The sequence below is a fragment of the Oncorhynchus mykiss genome, chromosome 21 (assembly GCF_013265735.2).
Source record: "Oncorhynchus mykiss isolate Arlee chromosome 21, USDA_OmykA_1.1, whole genome shotgun sequence".
NCBI lineage: Eukaryota > Metazoa > Chordata > Actinopteri > Salmoniformes > Salmonidae > Oncorhynchus > Oncorhynchus mykiss.
In genome coordinates, this window is record NC_048585.1 from 11,248,338 (window position 1) to 11,271,513 (window position 23,176).

Genomic DNA, 23,176 nt, shown 5'->3' on the forward strand with positions numbered 1-23,176 from the left:
ATTCCCTAGGATAATGTTGTTACAGTATCACAGGCGTGTGTGTGCTGAATAATACTACAATATTAAGTTGTGGTAGTGTTTATACATCTGCTAGTTTGGCACCACTCATGACTAGCACTTGAGATGAAAAGTGAAATGGATCTTCCCTTCTTCCTGAATGAAAACAAAAACCAAACCCTTAATATTTAGCCTCACACACTCCATTAGCCTAACAGCCTATCAGTGGCTGAGAGCTGGGTGTGGTCTTTAGCCTCACGGCCTATCAGTGGCTGGGAGCTGGGTGTGGTCTTTAGCCTCACAGCCTATCAGTGGCTGAGAGCTGGGTCGTTCCATCAAATGAGGACCTTAAGGTACAGTGTAACTTCATTCAAAAAAAGTTTTATTTCACTTGATTTTAATATTTTTTTCATAAAGAGCAACTTAATTAAAAAACACATTCTCCCATCTCAAGAGGTTAAATAAAAAAATACTATAGTAACTGCCTATTAAGTGCCAAATAAAGTAATAGAGTTGACCATAACAGGGCTGACCGTAACAGGGTTGACCTTAACAGGGTTGACCGTAACAGGGCTGACCGTAACAGGGTTGACCTTAACAGGGTTGACCGTAACAGGGCTGACCGTAACAGGGTTGACCTTAACAGGGTTGACCTTAACAGGGTTGACCGTAACAGGGTTGACCGTAACAGGGTGACCTTAACAGGGTTGACCGTAACAGGGTTGACCTTAACAGGGTTGACCGTAACAGGGTTGACCGTAACAGGGTTGACCGTAACAGGGTTGACCATAACAGAGTTGACCGTAACAGGGTTGACCGTAACAGGGTTGACCATAACAGAGTTGACCGTAACAGGGCTGACCGTAACAGGGTTGACCGTAACAGGGTTGACCATAACAGAGTTGATGATTTCTTCTTAAATCAGCCATAAATCCCCTTGTGACAGGGGGAATTGAAGCTTGTTGTGTACAACAGGAAGGGGCAATTGAATGCAAGCTTTAAATGACTTATTTATTGTACAAACATTTCTAGCCTGTCTATCTATGGCTAACGTGTTATGCTCGACAAGCTCAGTTCACAAAACAGGGAGACAGACATTTCATTAGATGAATCATAATCTTCAGAATTATTAAACCATGCAAGTCAGTTAAGAACAAATTCTTATTTACAATGAGAGCTTAGGAACAGTGGATCAAGTGACCTGGTCAGGGGCAGAAACACAGATTTTTATCTTCTCAGCTCGGGGATTTGATCTAGCAACCTTTCGGTTACTGGCCCAATGCTCTAACCACTGTATTCTATATCATCTACTGCATCTTTATGTAATACATGTATCACTAGCCACTTTAAACTATGCCACTTTGTTTACATACCCTACATTACTCATCTCAAATGTGTATACTGTACTCAATACCATCTACTGTATCTTGCCATCTGTATGTAATACATGTATCACTAGTCACTTTAAACTATGGCACTTTGTTTACATACCCTACATTACTCATCTCATATGTATATACTGTACTCTATACCATCTACTGTATCTTGCCTATGCCGTTCTGTACCATCACTCATTCATATATCTTTATGTACATATTCTTTATCCCTTTACACTTGTGTGTATAAGGTAGTAGTTTTGGAATTGTTAGGTTAGATTACTTGTTGGTTATTACTGCATTGTCGGAACTAGAGGCACAAGCATTTCGCTACACTCACATTAACATCTGCTAACCATGTGTATGTGACAAATACAATTTGATTTGATTTGATATTAGCCCAAACCTGTCACCCCAAAATGACTTTGTCAAAGCAACAAAATAACTAGAGCTTTACAATGACGATGAGAACTTGGAGAAATGTGGGGTTTAAATGGGTTAAAATCTTCCTAGAAGTCACAGAGCGACACGTCAATATCAAGAATTTGGGCACTTTAGCAAGTCTTTATTCATAATAAAAATCTAATTTAGTCATTTTAATATTACAGCCTTTTAAAATTCAACGTTGATGCTCAACTTCTACTGAACATCTCAAAGGAATGCAAAAGGACCTCTTTGTCACGACTTTCTTCCTGGGAAGGAGAGGTGGACCAAAACGCAGCGTGGTTGAAGTTCATGGTGCTTTAATAAGAGACACTTAACATGAACAAACTACAAAACAATAAACATGAAAACCGAAACAGTCCTAACTGGTGCAGAAAACACGAAATACCCAATCAGAGACAACGATAAACACCTGCCTCTGATTGAGAACTAATCCAGGCAACCATAGACTTACCTAGACACCTAAAAGAACACAACCCCATAAATCTACAAAAACCCCTAGACAAGACAAAACACATAAATCACCCATGTCACACCCTGGCCTAACCAAAATAATAAAGAAAACAAAGATAAATAAGGCCAGGGCGTGACACTCTTTATCTGACATTACCCAGCACAACTGAATGGAATATTGTTACCTTTATTTCCCAAACACAGTGTTTCGGGGGAAACACTGTACAGCCGGCGACCGAAGTCAGCGTGCATGTAACCGGCACAAGAAGCTGCTAGAGAGCGATAGGACAAGGACATCCAGGCAGACCAAACCCTCCCCTAACCCAATTGTGCAGTGCCTCATGGGTCTCCCAGTCACGACACACCCCAGGATCAAACCCAGATCTGTAGTGATGCCTCTAGCAGTGCTTTAGACCACTGCGCCACACGGGAGGCCTCTTTTAAGCATCTTTCAACACAGGCTTAACACCTAACAAACACATTGTACTTTTTTTGACACTTTTAACACAGGCCAGGCCTTGTTTTTACCTCATATCCTAGAGATAATGCCTTGCATTACGCCTGGGAAGACAACACTTGCTCCACTTGCCATTGGCTCAACCATTGACACAACTTACCCCAAGGATAACATTTTTACTATATTAGCCCACACTTGAGGCGTCACTACAGACCCGGGTTCAATCCCAGGCTGTGTCACAACCAGCCGTGACCTGGAGTCCCATAGGGCGGTGCACAATTGGCCCAGCGTCGTCCGGGTTAGATGAGGGTTTGGTCAGGGGGGCTTTACTTGGCTCATCGCACTCTAGCGACTCCTTGTTGCGGGCCGGGCGCCTGCAGGCTGACTCCTTGTGGCGGTCCGGGCGCCTGCAGGCTGACTCCTTGTGGCGGGCAGGGCGCCTGCAGGCTGACTCCTTGTGGCGGGCCGGGCGCCTGCAGGCTGACTCCTTGTGGCGGGTCGGGCGCCTGCAGGCTGACTCCTTGTGGCGGGCCGGGCGCCTGCAGGCTGACTCCTTGTGGCGGGCCGGGCGCCTGCAGGCTGACTTCAGTCATCGGTTGAACGGTGTAACGACTGGCTTCCGGGTTAAGCGGGCGGGTGTTAAGAATCTCGGTCTGGCGGAGGACTCATGACTTGACCTCATGACTCTCCTGAGCCCGTTGGGGAGTTGCAGCGATAAGACCAGATCGAAATTGGATATCACGAAAAAGGGGTTAAAATACAACCAAAAATATATATATATATATTTCCTAAATATTTGGTCAAATTAGACATTTTGTCTATGGTTTCCTAGAAACAAGGGTGCCTCCTCAACTTACCCCTTTGGCTCATCATACCCCACTCTCCCCTAGAAGATTCTGGAACTAATGAATTCCCTCTTTCCAGCCCCCCATACGGAATACATTCCATTTCCTTCTCTCCACAGCCTGGACCAGAAGGCTAGTTATCCCTGTGTTATTCCCTGTCATTCACAGGGCTGTCTGTGTGTCTGTCAGTGAGTGGCTGTGTCTGTCAGTGAGTGGCTGTGTCTGTGTGGGCCCGGGTCGTCATGGAGATACAACACACCTGTCTCTTTCTCATCACCAGTCAACAGGAGAGATTATCATGAGCTATTTAAGACTCACAGGGCTCGAACCCCTTCTGTTACCCAGCCTGACAGTCTGATTCAGAGGGGTTGGGTTAAATCCGGAAGACACATTTGAATTGAAACCATTCAGTTGTGCAACTGACCAAATCTCCCCCTTTCCCTTTCCCTCTTTGGCAGAGAACCAGGCAAGACAAGAGACAAGAGGAATGGGATCACAGGTATCAGAGTGTTAGAAGGATTATGTGTCATCTTAATTATTATTTTTAGAACATCTGTCTCATCCCATGAGCACCTTGGTGTCCTCACTCCATAAATAAATATCTTGTCCCATTGTTCAAAACACCTCTAAAGAACACACAGACAGTCTGCCACCCCTCTATCTCTCTCTCTCTCTCTCTCTAATTACCCCCCCCTCTCTCTCTCTGTCTCTCTGTCTCTCTCTCTCTCTCTCTCTCTCTCTCTCTCTCTCTCTCTCTGTCCTCTCTCTCTCCCCCCTCTCTCTGTCTCTCTGTCATTCTCTCTCTGTCTCTCTCTGTCTCTCTCTCTCTGTCCTCTCTCTCTCTTCCCCCCCTCTCTCTCTGTCTCTCTGATAAAGCTAATAACAAACCCCAGGATAGTTATGAATCTCCACAAAAACATGGAGGTTCTAATCTAACACCCATTCATCCTCTCTCTTTGTTTCATGCTGTTGGATGTCTGTTAGATGTGTGAAGGATGGTACATGTTGTATGTAAACACAGACTGAAGAATGGAAAAGGATTGCTGTGTGACTCCAGGCAGTTCACCATGGAGCATAAACCATTCACTCTGACATCTGTTCTCCAGTACAGACCAGCGGTTCCTCTGTGGTGCGGACAGGGTACTCTGTGTGTGTGTGTGTGTGTGTGTGTGTGTGTGTGTGTGTGTGTGTGTGTGTGTGTGTGTGTGTGTGTGTGTGTGTGTGTGTGTGTGTGTGTGTGTGTGTGTGTGTGTGCCTGTCTGTGGGTAACCCTCCCCTCTCTAGCCTCTCTGCTCTGTACTGGTGTGGCGCCAGTGGTGTGGTTCTTTGTCTGTTCTGAAATATGATTGACTGACTCACCAGGCTCTCAGACTTACATCCCTACACCCCAATCCAGACCTCTTCACTCTGCTGCTCCCCACCGGAATGTCATCTTCTGTTGAGAGGAGGAAGAGAGGAGGGAAGAGCAGGGTGGGGGAGAGAGGAGGAAGAGAGGGGGGAAGAGCAGGGTGGGGGAGAGAGGAGGAAGAGAGGGGGGAAGAGCAGGGTGGGGGAGAGAGGAGGAAGAGAGGGGGGAAGAGCAGGGTGGGGGACAAATGTGTTGTTGGGGGAGAATGGAGGGATAGGGAGAGACGGGGGAGAGGTATGGTCAATGACCGTGAGGTATTTGGGTCATCATATCTCCTCTCTTTCAGAGGTCCTAAACTCAGTGAGAATAATATATGAATGTATCTCATTCACTTCTTCTCAAATACCAGGCTTTCTAACTACATTCAGCGTCTGTTTTCTTTAAATGGAGCATTAAGCCCTAAAAACGTCTCAGTAATGTTGAGAAAGGTGACATGGAAAGCAGGTTGATTACAGAACTAAATCTCCAGTGATTTACAAAAGAAAAAGGGCCTTGAGGTCAGTGAGAAAACCCCACAAAGTTTTATTGGCCATAGATTCATTCCGCTTCACCTCCACTTGTGTGTGAGCTGCAGCGATGAGCTGTACCGATGAGCTGCACCGATGAGCTGCAGCGATGAGCTGTACCGATGAGCTGCAGCGATGAGCTGCACCGATGAGCTGTACCGATGAACTGCAGCGATGAGCTGTACCGATGAGCTGCAGCGATGAGCTGTACCGATGAGCTGTACCGATGAGCTGCAGCGATGAGCTGTACCGATGAGCTGCAGCAATGAGCTGCATCGATGTGCTGCACCGATGTTCCTATGAGCTGTACCGATGAGCTGCACCAATGTTCCTATGAGCTGCACCGATGTTCCTATGAGCTGCACCGATGTTCCTATGAGCTGCACCAATGTTCCTATGAGCTGCACCGATGTTCCTATGAGCTGCACCGATGTTCCTATGAGCTGCACCGATGTTCCTATGAGCTGCACCGATGTTCCAATGAGCTACACCGATGAGCTGCACCGATGAGCTGCACCGATGTTCCTATGAGCTGCACCGATGTTCCAATGAGCTACACCGATGAGCTGCACCGATGAGCTGCACCGATGTTCCTATGAGCTGCACCGATGAGCTGCACCAATGTTCCTATGAGCTGCACCGATGTTCCTATGAGCTGCACCGATGTTCCTATGAGCTGCACCGATGAGCTGCTCCGGTGTTCCTATGAGCTGCACCAATTAGCTGCACCGATGAGCTGCACCAATGAGCTGCACTGAATTTGGCTATCTCAGTGGTTGAACTCAACTATCACTCAAGCTTTGACCAATTCCCAGAGGTTGTAAGGCTCTGGTTAATGAAGAATTAGACAAAGTCCCAGTCTGCAATAGATCAATACTTTATTCAGAGAGCGCTCTGACTTCAAAATGAGAACATAATATTTTTATAGCACACACACACAAATGAACTCACATCAGTAGAAACTCCACCTCTCTTTAGGTGGGCTATATTTTTCTAAAGTTCACATACATTGTTTATCACCCTTCTGCAACATGTTTCATAATCTTCTGCAAGCCGTTGCTCAGTTGCTCTCCTCCCTAGGGTGGGGAGGCCTCTTTCCAGTTATTAGTTTCACCGTTATCACAAGTCGACAGTTCAGTTGTCCTTGAATGTCTCAGCTATACCCTGCTCATACTGCGAAATAGTAACACAATGGCCTAGTCTTAAAAAAGTCTGGTCACACACATTATTGGATTTTGACTCTAACACATTTCATACAATTATATGGTTTCAGGGTGGAATACTTTAGTCATTATCTTAAATATACAAATTATTCTATCTGGTAGACAGAACAACACAGTGCCTGACACTGTATCTGTGAAAACTGGGCCGTAATGGTTATGTACTGTGCTGTGGGTGTACCTCATCTATGGCTTGTGTGCAGTCAGAACAGATGTATTCTCATCCATGTCCCTAGACTGGATCAAATATCTGTCAGAACAGATGTATTCTCATCCATGTCCCTAGACTGGATCAAATACCTGTCAGAGCAGATGTATTCTCATCCATGTCCCTAGACTGGATCAAATATCTGTCAGAGCAGATGTATTCTCATCAATGTCCCTAGACTGGATCAAATATCTGTCAGAAGAAGGTGGACATGGTTCTGACCTCTAGTTGATATCTGTTGTACATATCTACTGCACCAATGTGGCTGCACTCATTATAGTGGGGTTAGACACTAGAATGAATGGGGGGCGAACATGTTACTACTGAGATACCCCAGGACATGGGTGGGCCAACATGTTACTACTGAGATACCCCAGGACATGAGTGGGCCAACATGTTACTACTGAGATACCCCAGAACATGGGTGGGCCTACATGTTACTATTGAGATACCCCAGGACATGGGTGGGCCAACATGTTACTACTGAGATACCCCAGGACATGGGTGGGCCAACATGTTACTACTGAGATACCCCAGGACATGGGTGGGCCAACATGTTACTATTGAGATACCCCAGGACATGGGTGGGCCAACATGACACAGACACACAGAGGAATTGCAGACAAATTGCTGTTCTGTGCCCCACCAACATGGTACTCCTTTTTATCCTGACCTGTTTGTGCTCTTTCCAACTCAGTTGCTGTCGTTGTCAAGCCAAACATAAGGAGTTGGCAAGACAGCAGCAACAGACTGGCACCCAGACTCTGCTTCTCTATATCACTTAGTCTGTCTGCGTCCTAAACTACACCCAATTCCAAACATAGTGCACTGCTTTTGACCAGGGCCCACAGGGGTCTATGTTATGCAGTAGCGTACCATTTGAGCCTGTGTGTAACACAGACAGAATCACTAACAGCAGGACCCCGTCAGGAGACCAATTAGAAACAGAGTGGCTGTTAAACCTTAAACTTTAACACTGTAGCGTCAAGACTCTTAACTGTAGGAACTGATCTCAAAGTGACTGCATGAGCGCTGTTTCATTTAGTCCAACTGTCCTTTCCATTTTACTGTGCTATTCATCTTACAGGCTCCAAAGCCCCCAAAGTACAGGTGGTAATACTTGTTCCAGATTTAGCCAGCATGGCAGCCCAAGATCTCCAGTGGTTGTGTTTTGGACTGACACATGTGGGAAAGCAAAATGGTAGCCCCTCTTCGGAGTACAGCAAAATGGTAGCCCCTCTTCGGAGTACAGCAGAATGGTAGTGTCCCCCTCAGAGTACAGCAGAATGGTAGTGTCCCTCTCAGAGTACAGCAAAAGGGTAGTCCCCCATCGAAGTACAGCAGAATGGTAGTGTCCCTTTCAGAGTACAGCAGAATGGCAGTGTCCCCCTCAGAGTACAGCAAAATGGTAGTCCCCCCTCGGAGTACAGCAGAATGGTAATGTCCCTCTCAGAGTACACCAGAATGGTAGTGTCCCCCTCGGAGTACAGAATAATGGCAGTGTCCCCCTAAGAGTACAGCAGAATGGTAGTGTCCCCCTCAGAGTACAGCAGAATGGTCGTGTCCTGCTCAGAGTACAGAAGAATGGCAGTGTCCCTCTCAGAGTACAGCAGAATGGTAGTGTCCCACTCAGAGTACAGCAGAATGACAGTGTCCCTCTCAGAGTACAGCAGAATGATAGTGTCCCCCTCAGAGTACAGCAGAATGGTAGTGTCCCCCCCAGAGTACAGCAGAATGGTAGTGTCCCCCCCAGAGTACAGCAGAATGGTAGAATGGTACAGTATTGATATTATACCTTCTGTTGGTACATTTTTATTAAGCTGTGTGGGTTTTCACAATTATTTCCAGACACATATCTCTGCCAGTTAATTGATCCTGAACTCTGAGGGGGGCACCAGATTTACATTATAATGTTGACTTTCGCAGCTGTAAATGAATGAAAGCGTTTTACAGGTCCCGCCTGGGCTGTGCATGAAAACCATCCAATTAAAATCTGAGGTGAAGGCACAAACAAAAGTCCTTGGAAGGCTAAGTGTTACTAAGCATGAACGTTTGGAGTTTCCAACCACTTCTCTCCTCCTGTTTTTAACAGGAGACCTAGACAATAAAGAAGCAAACTTTTATACAAGTTTTTGTTGGTTTTGTCATCAGAAAACATCTGGTAAAATCCAAATCTCACATCCACTTAACCATTTTAAAAGCTTCCACAAAACGGTTTAAATTAAACAGTCTATTATGACACTAGGCGAGACCCAGATGCAGACACAGGAGGCAGATGGTTGGAGTTGAAGATGTTTAATAAATCCAAAGGGGTCGGCAAGAGAATGGTCGAGGACAGGCAAGAGATTGGTCGAGGACAGGAAAAAGGCCAGATCAGAGTCCAGGCAGACTCGAGGTCATAACCAGATCAGAGTCCAGGCAGGCTCGAGGTCAGGGCAGGCAGAATGGTCAGGCAGGCTCGAGGTCAGGGCAGGCACAATGGTCAGGCAGGCAGGTACAGAATCCAGACAGGCTCGAGGTCAGGGCAGGCACAATGGTCAGGCAGGCGGGTACAAAGTCCAGGCAGGCTCAAGGTCAGGGCAGGCACAATGGTCAGGCAGGTGGGTACAGAGTCCAGGCAGGCTCGAGGTCAGGGCAGGCACAATGGGCAGGCAGGCGGGTACAGAGTCCAGGCAGGCTCGAGGTCAGGGCAGGCACAATGGTCAGGCAGGCTCTAGGTCAGGGCAGGCACAATGGTCAGGCAGGCGGGTACAGAGTCCAGACAGGCTCGAGGTCAGGGCAGGCACAATGGTCAGGTAGGTGGATACAGAGTCCAGGCAGGCTCGAGGTCAGGGCAGGCACAATGGTCAGGCAGGCGGGTACAGAGTCCAGGCAGGCTCGAGATCAGGGCAGGCACAATGGTCAGTCCAGACAGGCTCGAGGTCAGGGCAGGCACAATGGGCAGGCAGGCGGGTACAGAGTCCAGGCAGGCTCGAGGTCAGGGCAGGCACAATGGTCAGGCAGGCGGGTACAGAGTCCAGACAGGCAAGGGTCAAAACAGGGAGGACTAGAAAAAGGAGAAAAGACAAAGCAGGAAAACAGGAAAAACTGCTGGTAGGCTTGGACATGCAAGACAAACTGGCCCAGAGAGACAGGAAACACAGGGATAAATACATTGGCACAGAGAAACAGGAAACACAGGGATAAATACACTGGCTCAGAGAGACAGGAAACACAGGGATAAATACACTGGCACAGAGAAACAGGAAACACAGGGATAAATACACTGGCACAGAGAGACAGGAAACACAGGGATAAATACACTGGCTCAGAGAGACAGGAAACACAGGAATAAATACACTGGCTCAGAGAAACAGGAAACACAGGGATAAATACACTGGCACAGAGAGACAGGAAACACAGGGATAAATACACTGGCTCAGAGAAACAGGAAACACAGGGATAAATACACTGGCACAGAGAGACAGGAAACACAGGGATAAATACACTGGCTCAGAGAAACAGGAAACACAGGGATAAATACACTGGGGAAAACAAGCGACACCTGGAGGGGGTGGAGACAATAATGAGGACAGTCTCACTCTTAGTTCAATAAGTCAGGTTAGAACACAGACAGTAAAACTATTCACGATTGTTTCTGCAGTTTCTCTCTCAGATCGCACAATGGCTAACAATACTAATTATGACCTCATGTAGAAGTAGAAAAATAATATAAATGACTTAAGCATCTGTTTTATTTTTCGTGATTACAATCTTGTCGCATTGCTGCAACTCCCCAACGGGCTCGGGAGAGGCGAAGGTCGAGTCATGCGTCCCCCGAAACATGACCCGCCAAACCACACTTCATAACACCCACTGCTTAACCCGGAAGCCAGCTGCACCAATGTGTCGGAGGAAACACCGTTCAACTGACGACCGAAGTCAGCCTGCAGGAGCCCGGCCCGCCACAAGGAGTCGCTAGAGCGCGATAAGCCAAGTAAACCCTCCCCTAAGCCGGACGACGACGGGCCGATTGTGTGCCACCCTATGGGACTCCCGGTCACGGCCGGTAATGATCGAACCCCAGGCTGTAGTGACGCCACAACACTGCGATGCAGTGCCTTAGACCTCTGCGCCACTCGGGAGGCCGAGTTGCATGTGTTGTAGGAATCAAACTACATGATGTTTATGACTAACATCTGTTATAGGAATCAAACAACATGATGTACATGACTAACACAGTGTTATCATATGGGAGTATAGACTTCAGACACATAATACAGGTATACTGTGCTTCATGTTGGATTTTCCACACTACACCAAACATGGACACCCAGAAAGACACTTGATATCTCTGTCCCACCATGTTTGTCACGTTTGTGCATGTGTGTTTGTGTGAGTAAGAGATAGACAGAGAGAGAAAGAGAGAGAGAGGGAGAAAAAAGAGAGACATAGAGACAGAGAGAGACAGAAAGAGAGACAGAGAGACAGAGACAGAAAAAACAGAGACAGAAAACAGACAGAAACAGAGAGAGACAGAAAACAGAGAGATGGCACCCACACACTTCAGCTGTGGTTCCTCTCTCCCTCTCTTTCTCTCTCCCTCTCTCTCTCTCTCTCTCTCTTCCTCTCTCCCTCTTTGGGCTTCTCTCCACTGCTTTCCCTCCCTCAGCTTTTCCAGTCAAACCAGAGACAACCCAACAACTCCTACTATCACAGTCTATTCCATCATATGATCTCATCTGTCAGTGTTCCCGTCTGTCACTCTCTGATTACTTCCCCATAGTGCTAATTCATCTGGGATATCCCTCCAACACTAGGCCAGACTCCCTGCTCTCTCCTGGCCAGACTCCCTGCTCTCCCCTGGCCAGACTCCCTGCTCTCCCCTGACCAGATTCCCTGCTCTCCCCTGGCCAGATCCCCTGCTCTCCCCTGGACAGACCCCTTGCTCTCCCCTGACCAGACTCCCTGCTCTCCCCTGGCCCGACCCCCTGCTCTCCCCTGGATAGACCCCCTGCTCTCCCCTGACCAGACTCCCTGCTCTCCCCTGGATAGACCCCCTGCTCTCCCCTGGATAGACCCCCTGCTCTCCCCTGACCAGACTCCCTGCTCTCCCCTGACCAGACTCCCTGCTCTCCCCTGGACAGATCCCCTGCTCTTCCCTGGCCAGACTCCTCTGCCCTTCCCTGGCTGGATGCTGGAGCCTGTCTTTGATAGGTCTGCTTGGTGAATGGAGGAAACAGAGCTGCAGGTTCTGAGGTATCAACTATCCAGAGTCTCTGCTGTCTCCAGATCCTGGATGTGGGAGGCTTCTCTACTACCAGCCCACTGTGATGCTCCGTTATGCTTCTTCAGTCTAACACCTGATGCATGAGATCAGTACAGAACAATAGGCACGACTCCATCTTCTGTTGTCGTTACTGACATAATCTACATTCATATCCCTGCAGGCCCTGTATCCACAAATCGCTCCCTCTGACTTTCAATAAGCTAGAGCATGTTTGACCTTTAAACTCTCTGTCTGTTCCACAGGCTCACATACCCATGTACAAACACATACGCATCACCAAAAGTTACATCCAGAATGTGTTACATAACATTGCAATTTCAGACTTTGGTGTCTGTCCGGAGAAGTCTAGTTTCACACAGCTGGCTGGGGTCAAAGGTCAATAGAACAGCCCATAGGTGACCGCAGTGGGTTGTCTCATGCTCCATCTGCTCCATTACTTCCACCTTGCTGACTGTGCAGCTCCTTTCCACCGTCCCCCTTCAATGTCTCCTTAGAGGCACTGAATCCCCTGTATTGCCATTCAAGCTGCATGTTGTCTGCACAAGTAATCAGTAGTAGACTAGCCCCATTAAACACTCCAGCAGCAGTTCATATGGCAGCAGCCTCACTGACTGTGTTAACAGTGAGCCCCAGTGACATTCATAACGTATTTTACTGAGAAGAGCTTTTAAGATTCAAAAGCATGGTATCTTGAGGTTTAAGAGCCGACATGGGGGTTAGGCTGAGACACTGGGCGATCCCAAATGGCACCCTATTCCCTACATAGTGCACTACTTTTGACCAGAGCCCTATGGGAGAGTCTATTTGCTGTGTGCCCTGGTCAAAAGTAGTGCACTACATAGGGAATAGGGGGCCATTTAGGACGCACCCGCCGAAGTCTGATTGGACAGTGGGGGTCTGTGATTCAGAACAGAGCAGACAGAGCTTTGCCCCTGTGTGGGGGTCTGTGATTCAGAACAGAGCAGACAGAGCTTTGCCCCTGTGTGGGGGTCTGTGATTCAGAACAGAGCAGACAGAGCTTTGCCCCTGTGTGGGGGTCTGTGATTCAGAACAGAGCAGACAGAGCTTTGCCCCTGTGTGGGGGTCTGTGATTCAGAACAGAGCAGACAGAGCTTTGCCCCTGTGTGGGGGTCTGTGATTCAGTACAGAGCAGACAGAGCTTTGCCCCTGTGTGGGGGTCCTGGGTATTTACAACTGGAGCTGGCCTGAGCTGAACTGGGAACCATGTTCTCTGGGATCGTATCCTAACCTAGCAGAGACCAGAGAAGCAGAGAATAACTACAACCAAGCTGTATACAAGCTCTGTCCACAACACAATACCTGCTTTCAGCTGGGAAGGAAATACCTTCACACACACTGACACACAGTTGTTTTTCTCGGCAGACCGTGTCTCTGTAAAGTCTCAGCAGACCGTGTCTCTGTAAAGTCTCAGCAGACCATGTCTCTGTAAAGTATCAGCAGACCGTGTCTCTGTAAAGTCTAGGCAGACCGTGTCTCTGTAAAGTCTCAACAGACCGTGTCTCTGTAAAGTCTCAACAGACCGTGTCTCTGTAAAGTCTCAGCAGACGTGTCTCTGTAAAGTCTCAGCAGACCATGTCTCTGTAAAGTCTCAGCAGACCATGTCTCTGTAAAGTCTCAGCAGACCATGTCACTGTAGAGTCTCAGCAGACCGTGTCTCTGTAAAGTCTAGGCAGACCGTGTCTCTGTAAAGTCTCAGCAGACCGTGTCACTGTAAAGTCTCAGCAGACCGTGTCTCTGTAAAGTCTCAGCAGACCATGTCTCTGTAAAGTCTCAGCAGACCATGTCTCTGTAAAGTCTCAGCAGACCGTGTCTCTGTAAAGTCTAGGCAGACCATGTCTCTGTAAAGTCTCAGCAGACCATGTCACTGTAAAGTCTCAGCAGACCATGTCTCTGTAAAGTCTCAGCAGACCATGTCTCTGTAAAGTCTCAGCAGACCATGTCTCTGTAAAGTCTCAGCAGACCGTGTCACTGTAAAGTCTCAGCAGACCATGTCTCTGTAAAGTCTCAGCAGACCATGTCTCTGTAAAGTCTCAGCAGACCATGTCACTGTAAAGTCTCAGCAGACCATGTCTCTGTAAAGTCTCAGCAGACCATGTCTCTGTAAAGTCTTAGCAGACCATGTCTCTGTAAAGTCTCAGCAGACCATGTCACTGTAAAGTCTCAGCAGACCATGTCTCTGTAAAGTCTCAGCAGACCATGTCTCTGTAAAGTCTTAGCAGACCATGTCTCTGTAAAGTCTCAGCAGACCATGTCTCTGTAAAGTCTCAGCAGACCATGTCTCTGTAAAGTCTTAGCAGACCATGTCTCTGTAAAGTCTCAGCAGACCATGTCTCTGTAAAGTCTTAGCAGACCATGTCTCTGTAAAGTCTCAGCAGACCATGTCTCTGTAAAGTCTCAGCAGACCATGTCACTGTAAAGTCTTAGCAGACCATGTCTCTGTAAAGTCTCAGCAGACCATGTCACTGTAAAGTCTCAGCAGACCATGTCTCTGTAAAGTCTCAGCAGACCATGTCTCTGTAAAGTCTTAGCAGACCATGTCTCTGTAAAGTCTCAGCAGACCATGTCACTGTAAAGTCTTAGCAGACCAAGTCTCTGTAAAGTCTCAGCAGACCATGTCACTGTAAAGTCTCAGCAGACCATGTCTCTGTAAAGTCTTAGCAGACCATGTCTCTGTAAAGTCTCAGCAGACCATGTCACTGTAAAGTCTCAGCAGACCGTGTCTCTGTAAAGTCTCAGCAGACCATGTCTCTGTAAAGTCTCAGCAGACCATGTCTCTGTAAAGTCTCAGCAGACCATGTCACTGTAAAGTCTCAAACAGACACATACTGTACCAGCTCAAGGGAAGGCCAGCTTGTTTCTCTAGAGCTCTCCTGTTGGGCTGCTAGTAAACACCTCTCTTGATTCGGTGATGAGAGCTCTGGATGTTTCCATTGAGTGTCATTGTTGTCTGTGGGTCTGTTGCCATAGTTTGAGTTCTGGGCTGGGCTATTCCGCAACATGTCCTTCCAAGATCTGTGTGTTCAGAAGCTGTAATTTTGGTTTTCGAATAATCACAGGGTATCTCAGAAAAAAGCTCCTATATATATATAAACAGTGTGTTCCGGTGTGTTTCTGACCAAAGTGGGAGGAAAACATGGTGAAATATGTTGTGAATGCTCACATTAAAACAGAATTAAACTATTCAAGATGCCGTTATTATCCATGAAGGAAAAAACACTAACTGCTTTTCAGCCATTCATACGACTAACGTCTCACTGGTTGAAAATAAAACAAAAACAGGCCACTTTGTCTTATTATTATTATTTTAAAAGTATTTTTACCATCTACAGTCTCAATATTATTGGTATTTTAAACCCATGAGTGTACCCCTCCACATCATATTTAATCACAGTCTATATTTGTAGAGTGACAGTGTGATTAGCACCAAAATACACATAGTAACTACATCATTAACATCAGAGCCACTGTATATACAGCAGTATGTGGACAAATGAGTGGATTTTGCTGTTTCAACCACAGGTGTATAAAATCCAGCACACAGACATGCAATCTCCATAGACAAACATTGGCAGTAGAATGGCCTTACTGAAGAGCTCAGTGACTTTCAACCTGACACAGTCATAGGATGCCACCCTTCCAACAAGTCAGTTCGTCAAATTTCTGCCCTGCTAGAGCTGCCCCGTTAACTGTTAGTGCTGTTATTGTGAAGTGGAAACGTCTAGGAGCAACAATGGTTCAGCCACGGAGTGGTAGGCCACACAAGCGTAGTGCTTAAAAATCATCTGTACTCGGTTGCAGCACTCAGTACCAAGTTCCAAACTGCCTCTGGAAGCAACGTCAGCACTAGAACTGTTTGTCGGGAGCTTCATGAAATGGGTTTTCATCGCTGAGCATCTGGCAGTTCGACAGACAAATCTGCGTTTGGTGGATGCCAGGAGAATGCTACCTGCCCCAATGCATAGTGCCAACTGTAAAGTTTGGTGGAGGAGGAATTGGGCTAGGCCCCTTAGTTCCAGTGAAGTGAAATCTTAACTCTACAGCATACAATGACATTCTAGACAGTTCTGTGCTTCCAACATTGTGGCAACAGTTTGGGGAAGGATCTTTCCTGTTTCAGCATGACAATGCCCCTGTGCACAAAGCGAGGTTAATACATAATTTTTTTGTTGAGATCGGTGTGAAAGAACTTGACTGACCTGCACAGAGCCCTGACCTCAACCCCATCGAACACCTTTGGGATAATTTGGTACGCCGACTTCCGAACCAGGCCTAATTGCCCAACATCAGTGCCCGACTTCAATAATGCTTTTGTGGCTGAATGGAAGCAAGTCCCCGCAGCAATGTTCCAACATCTAGTGGAAACCTTCCCAGAAGAGTGGGGGCTGTTATAGCAGCAAAAGTGGGGAACAACTCAATATTAATGCCCTTGATTTTGGAATGAGGTTTGACGAGCAGGTGTCCACATACTTTTGGTCAGAAATGTCCTAATAGAACTTCTCATAGGAATATAAAGTGACATTCCTCTTCGAGGTTTGGTACACTCATCTATTAGATGTGAAGCGTGGCTCTTCTATAGGTTTAGCAGTTGTGTGTGTAGCTAGAGAGGAAATGGCCTATGTCTTGGAAGCTCCACACCCACGGGGAGCATCCTGGAGGAAGTGGCTGCTTTGGCATGACTGTGGCTGGGATGAAACCAGAGGTAACACTGGGGCCCCCGGAGGAGGACTGCTTTCTTATATATCCATGTAAACGTCAGCCTTTTTTTCTGCTTCGTCATCCTCTCTGTAGGGATAGAGCCTCTCTGTAGGGATAGAGCCTCTCTGTAGGGATAGAGCCTCTCTGTAGGGATAGAGCCTCTCTGTAGGGATATAGCCTCTCTGTAGGGATAGAGCCTCTCTGTAGGGATAGATCCTCTCTGCAGGAATAGAGCCTCTCTGTAGGGATAGAGCCTCTCTGTAGGGATAGAGCCTCTCTGTAGGGATAGAGCCTCTCTGTAGGGATAGAGCCTCTCTGTAGGGATCCAGACTCTGGTTCCTGGGCTTCTGGCAAACAGACTGTGGTAATTGCTTCCATCCGTCTTCAGCAAACATGGTATCCAGCAATGGGACAATTATTCTACACGGATCACCCCACTGAAAGCTTTTCCTTCTATCTGTAGTGATCTTTCTTTCTTTCTTTCTCTCTCGCTCTCTAGTGTTCTCTCTCTCTCTCTCTCTCTCTCTTTCTTTCTTTCTTTGTTTCTCTCTCTCTCGCTCTCTCTCTCTCTCTCTTTCTTTCTTTCTTTCTTTCTTTGTTTCTCTCTCTCTCGCTCTCTCTCTCACTAGTGTTCTCTCTGTTTCTTTGTTTGTTTCTCTCTAGCTCTCTCTCTCTCTCTCTCTAGTGTTCTCTCTCTCTCTCTCTCTCTCTCTCCTCTCTCCTTTGCCCCCTGTCCATCAAATATCCCCCTGTGGTCTATCTGTCAACTCCATTCACACACCTCTCAGTCTTCTACCATTAACTGTGTCAGTGCTGAAAGTTGTTATTGTCTGACTGACTCAACATGGTGGACATTCCATCCCCCTAACAAAACACTCTTCCTCCAGCCTTATTCTCACTGAATGGACAGGACAGTTTAGCTACAGATGTTTCAGAAGAGATTTCCCCACTCCAGAGGGTTGAGTGTTGCCAGAAATGTGATGTCTGTTTAGTTTGTTAGATTGTTTGTTTCGATGTCGTTCCGTTCTCAGTAGTTCTTTTGTTACTTCACTAGGCCCCCTAATGCTTGAACAGAAGTCCATGAAATCCATACGGGAACCAACCAAGGCGTCAGATAACAGTAAATCCCCTGTTATGTGGAGCTGGGAACAGGAACGCTGGAATAGCTTTAGGCTTAATACTGCTGGACATTCATAGGGTGTCCCTGGATGTGTTGCTCATTACAGGTCACAGGGGTTCACATACCTGGGTTCAGTTGTGTTGCTCATTACAGGTCACAGGGGTTCACATACCTGGGTTCAGTTGTGTTGCTCATTACAGGTCACAGGGGTTCACATACCTGGGTTCAGTTGTGTTGCTCATTACAGGTCACAGGGGTTCACATACCTGGGTTCAGTTGTGGTGCTCATTACAGGTCACAGGGGTTCACATACCTGGGTTCAGTTGTGTTGCTCATTACAGGTCACAGGGGTTCACATACCTGGGTTCAGTTGGTGCCTCACAAAACTCCATTTAAACCATTTCTGTTTCAGTTGGTGCCTCACAAAACTCCATTTAAACCATTTCTGTTTCAGTTGGTGCCTCACAAAACTCCATTTAAACCATATCTGTTTCAGTTGGTGCCTCACAAAACTCCATTTAAACCATTTCTGTTTCAGTTGGTGCCTCACAAAACTCCATTTAAACCATATCTGTTTCAGTTGGTGCCTCACAAAACTCCATTTAAACCATATGTGTTTCAGTTGGTGCCTCACAAAACTCCATTTAAACCATATCTGTTTCAGTTGGTGCCTCACAAAACTCCATTTAAACCATTTCTGTTTCAGTTGGTGCCTCACAAAACTCCATTTAAACCATATCTGTTTCAGTTGGTGCCTCACAAAACTCCATTTAAACCATATCTGTTTCAGTTGGTGCCTCACAAAACTCCATTTAAACCATATCTGTTTCAGTTGGTGCCTCACAAAACTCCATTTAAACCATTTCTGTTTCAGTTGGTGCCTCACAAAACTCCATTTAAAAAAAAGAGCCATTGTAAAAAACTGCAGGCATGAACGCCTGTCATGGTCATGGTGCTTTTGATTACTGTTATAATAATAACAACACTGAAAGCAGTAGTAATGGTAGTAGTTGTAGTTAGTAGTACTTTATTCATCCCACCAAGGGACATTGCAGTATACATTGGTAAGGCTGAAAGCAGTTAGTACCAGTAGCTCTCTCCTGGTACTAACTGTCATACCTGCTGCAGAATCAAAGGCTCTCTCCTGGTACTAACTGTCATACCTGCTGCAGAATCAAAGGCTCTCTCCTGGTACTAACTGTCATACCTGCTGCAGAATCAAAGGCTCTCTCCTGGTACTAACTGTCATACCTGCTGCAGAATCAAAGGCTCTCTCCTGGTACTAACTGTCATACCTGCTGCAGAATCAAAGGCTCTCTCCTGGTACTAACTGTCATACCTGCTGCAGAATCAAAGGCTCTCTCCTGGTACTAACTGTCATACCTGCTGCAGAATCAAAGGCTCTCTCCTGGTACTAACTGTCATACCTGCTGCAGAATCAAAGGCTCTCTCCTGGTACTAACTGTCATACCTGCTGCAGAATCAAAGGCTCTCTCCTGGTACTAACTGTCATACCTGCTGCAGAATCAAAGGCTCTCTCCTGGTACTAACTGTCATACCTGCTGCAGAATCAAAGGCTCTCTCCTGGTACTAACTGTCATACCTGCTGCAGAATCAAAGGCTCTCTCCTGGTACTAACTGTCATACCTGCTGCAGAATCAAAGGCTCTCTCCTGGTACTAACTGTCATACCTGCTGCAGAATCAAAGGCTCTCTCCTGGTACTAACTGTCATACCTGCTGCAGAATCAAAGGCTCTCTCCTGGTACTAACTGTCATACCTGTTGCAGAATCAAAGGCTCTCTCCTGGTACTAACTGTCATACCTGTTGCAGAATCAAAGGCTCTCTCCTGGTACTAACTGTCATACCTGTTGCAGAATCAAAGGCTCTCTCCTGGTACTAACTGTCATACCTGCTGCAGAATCAAAGGCTCTCTCCTGGTACTAACTGTCATACCTGTTGCAGAATCAAAGGCTCTCTCCTGGTACTAACTGTCATACCTGCTGCAGAATCAAAGGCTCTCTCCTGGTACTAACTGTCATACCTGCTGCAGAATCAAAGGCTCTCTCCTGGTACTAACTGTCATACCTGCTGCAGAATCAAAGGCTCTCTCCTGGTACTAACTGTCATACCTGCTGCAGAATCAAAGGCTCTCTCCTGGTACTAACTGTCATACCTGCTGCAGAATCAAAGGCTCTCTCCTGGTACTAACTGTCATACCTGCTGCAGAATCAAAGGCTCTCTCCTGGTACTAACTGTCATACCTGTTGCAGAATCAAAGGCTCTCTCCTGGTACTGTCATACCTGCTGCAGAATCAAAGGCTCTCTCCTGGTACTAACTGTCATACCTGCTGCAGAATCAAAGGCTCTCTCCTGGTACTAACTGTCATACCTGCTGCAGAATCAAAGGCTCTCTCCTGGTACTAACTGTCATACCTGCTGCAGAATCAAAGGCTCTCTCCTGGTACTAACTGTCATACCTGTTGCAGAATCAAAGGCTCTCTCCTGGTACTAACTGTCATACCTGTTGCAGAATCAAAGGCTCTCTCCTGGTACTAACTGTCATACCTGTTGCAGAATCAAAGGCTCTCTCCTGGTACTAACTGTCATACCTGCTGCAGAATCAAAGGCTCTCTCCTGGTACTAACTGTCATACCTGTTGCAGAATCAAAGGCTCTCTCCTGGTACTAACTGTCATACCTGCTGCAGAATCAAAGGCTCTCTCCTGGTACTAACTGTCATACCTGCTGCAGAATCAAAGGCTCTCTCCTGGTACTAACTGTCATACCTGCTGCAGAATCAAAGGCTCTCTCCTGGTACTAACTGTCATACCTGCTGCAGAATCAAAGGCTCTCTCCTGGTACTAACTGTCATACCTGTTGCAGAATCAAAGGCTCTCTCCTGGTACTAACTGTCATACCTGCTGCAGAATCAAAGGCTCTCTCCTGGTACTAACTGTCATACCTGCTGCAGAATCAAAGGCTCTCTCCTGGTACTAACTGTCATACCTGCTGCAGAATCAAAGGCTCTCTCCTGGTACTAACTGTCATACCTGCTGCAGAATCAAAGGCTCTCTCCTGGTACTAACTGTCATACCTGTTGCAGAATCAAAGGATCTCTCCTGGTACTGTCATACCTGCTGCAGAATCAAAGGCTCTCTCCTGGTACTAACTGTCATACCTGCTGCAGAATCAAAGGCTCTCTCCTGGTACTAACTGCCAAGCTATGTGCATTCTCCAAACTCACATTTCGTCCAGATGCTGCCGAGTTCTTTGTCGAGAGTAGAAGTATTATGCCATAAAAGCTGGATAGTTTGGCCGGCCATACACATTTCAACACAATTTCCGTATTTGGATAAATGAGTCTATACTTTTTTAGCAACAAGAGGCCCTGTGATGTTAGGTCATAGCAAGTCTAGGAGTTACAGTATCCAGGCAGAAATACTGTGGCTGTTGTCAATGATGCTTCACTTGACTCATAATAATGGAGCTGCTTCGTTCTCTTCTTCTGATGCTCCGAAGTGGATAAGTGAATGTAGGTCTACTACCCCCTCTAGTGGTAGCCAGAGAGTTACAACGTTTTTCGGTGTCTTTTACCAAAGTGTACGCATGTCCGTATTCTCCTTACTGACACACAGGTATGGTACTTTTCCAAAGGCCCAACTTGAAGAGGCCGTAGTGCAACACTTAGTTCAAACTGAACCTCAACCCCTTTCCAAAGGCCCAACTTGAAGAGGCCGTAGTGCAACACTTAGTTCAAACTGAACCTCAACCCCTTTCCAAAGGCCCAACTTGAAGAGGCCGTAGTGCAACACTTAGTTCAAACTGAACCTCAACCCCTTTCCAAAGGCCCAACTTGAAGAGGCCGTAGTGCAACACTTAGTTCAAACTGAACCTCAACCCCTTTCCAAAGGCCCAACTTGAAGAGGCCGTAGTGCAACACTTAGTTCAAACTGAACCTCAACCCCTTTCCAAAGGCCCAACTTGAAGAGCCCGTAGTGCAACACTTAGTTCAAACTGAACCTCAACCCCTTTCCAAAGGCCCAACTTGAAGAGCCCGTAGTGCAACACTTAGTTCAAACTGAACCTCAACCCCTTTCCAAAGGCCCAACTTGAAGAGCCCGTAGTGCAACACTTAGTTCAAACTGAACCTCAACCCCTTTCCAAAGGCCCAACTTGAAGAGCCCGTAGTGCAACACTTAGTTCAAACTGAACCTCAACCCCTTTCCAAAGGCCCAACTTGAAGAGGCCGTAGTGCAACACTTAGTTCAAACTGAACCTCAACCCCTTTCCAAAGGCCCAACTTGAAGAGCCCGTAGTGCAACACTTATCATATTTTACAATCTATTTAATTTTTTGTTGTTGTTGATTTTATTTGATCTTTGAGAAACAATACAAAAGATACAAAATGCATCATACAAACATCAACGACATCACACCTTCCCAGACCCACTAGCTTCCCTTATCACTTTCTGCCACAGGGCCTCAAATTAAAATCTAATTGAATGTCTATAACAATAGTATAACGTTAGTGTGACCATTGACTGTCACATATTAGGCAACATTGTACATAAATCATCACAAATTAAAATGTCTCTCGAGACGTCAGTAGAACATCACTGATGAGCACATGTTTTCTAATACAACAACATAGCTTGCTCTGTGTGAGTAGGTTGGTGGGAGTCACACTACAGGCAATGTGCAGGCTCTGTTCAGGCTCTGTTCAGGCTCTGTTCAGGCTCTGTGCAGGCTCTGTGCAGGCTCTGTGCAGGCTCTGTTCAGGCTCTGTTCAGGCTCTGTTCAGGCTCTGTTCAGGCTCTGTTCAGGCACTGTTCAGGCTCTGTTCAGGCACTGTTCAGGCTCTGTTCAGGCTCTGTTCAGGCTCTGTGCAGGCTCTGTGCAGGCTCTGTGCAGGCTCTGTTCAGGCTCTGTTCAGGCACTGTTCAGGCTCTGTTCAGGCTCTGTTCAGGCTCTGTGCAGGCTCTGTGCAGGCTCTGTTCAGGCTCTGTTCAGGCTCTGTTCAGGCTCTGTTCAGGCTCTGTTCAGGCTCTGTCCAGGCTCTGTTCAGGCTCTGTTCAGGCTCTGTTCAGGCTGTGTGCAGGCTCTGTGCAGGCTCTGTGCAGGCTCTGTTCAGGCTCTGTTCAGGCTCTGTTCAGGCT

The 23,176-nt window shown here is 46.8% G+C and overlaps 1 long non-coding RNA gene across 1 annotated transcript; it reads right to left on the reverse strand.

Annotated features, from left to right (window-relative positions):
• Positions 1 to 19,045: 19,045 nt before the first annotated feature.
• On the reverse strand, positions 19,046 to 21,230 carry LOC118942877. Its single transcript, XR_005038529.1, has 3 exons — positions 21,155 to 21,230; positions 20,323 to 21,114; positions 19,046 to 20,282 (listed from the first exon to the last, which is right to left on the reverse strand). It is a non-coding gene; the product is annotated as an uncharacterized LOC118942877 (long non-coding RNA).
• Positions 21,231 to 23,176: the final 1,946 nt, after the last annotated feature.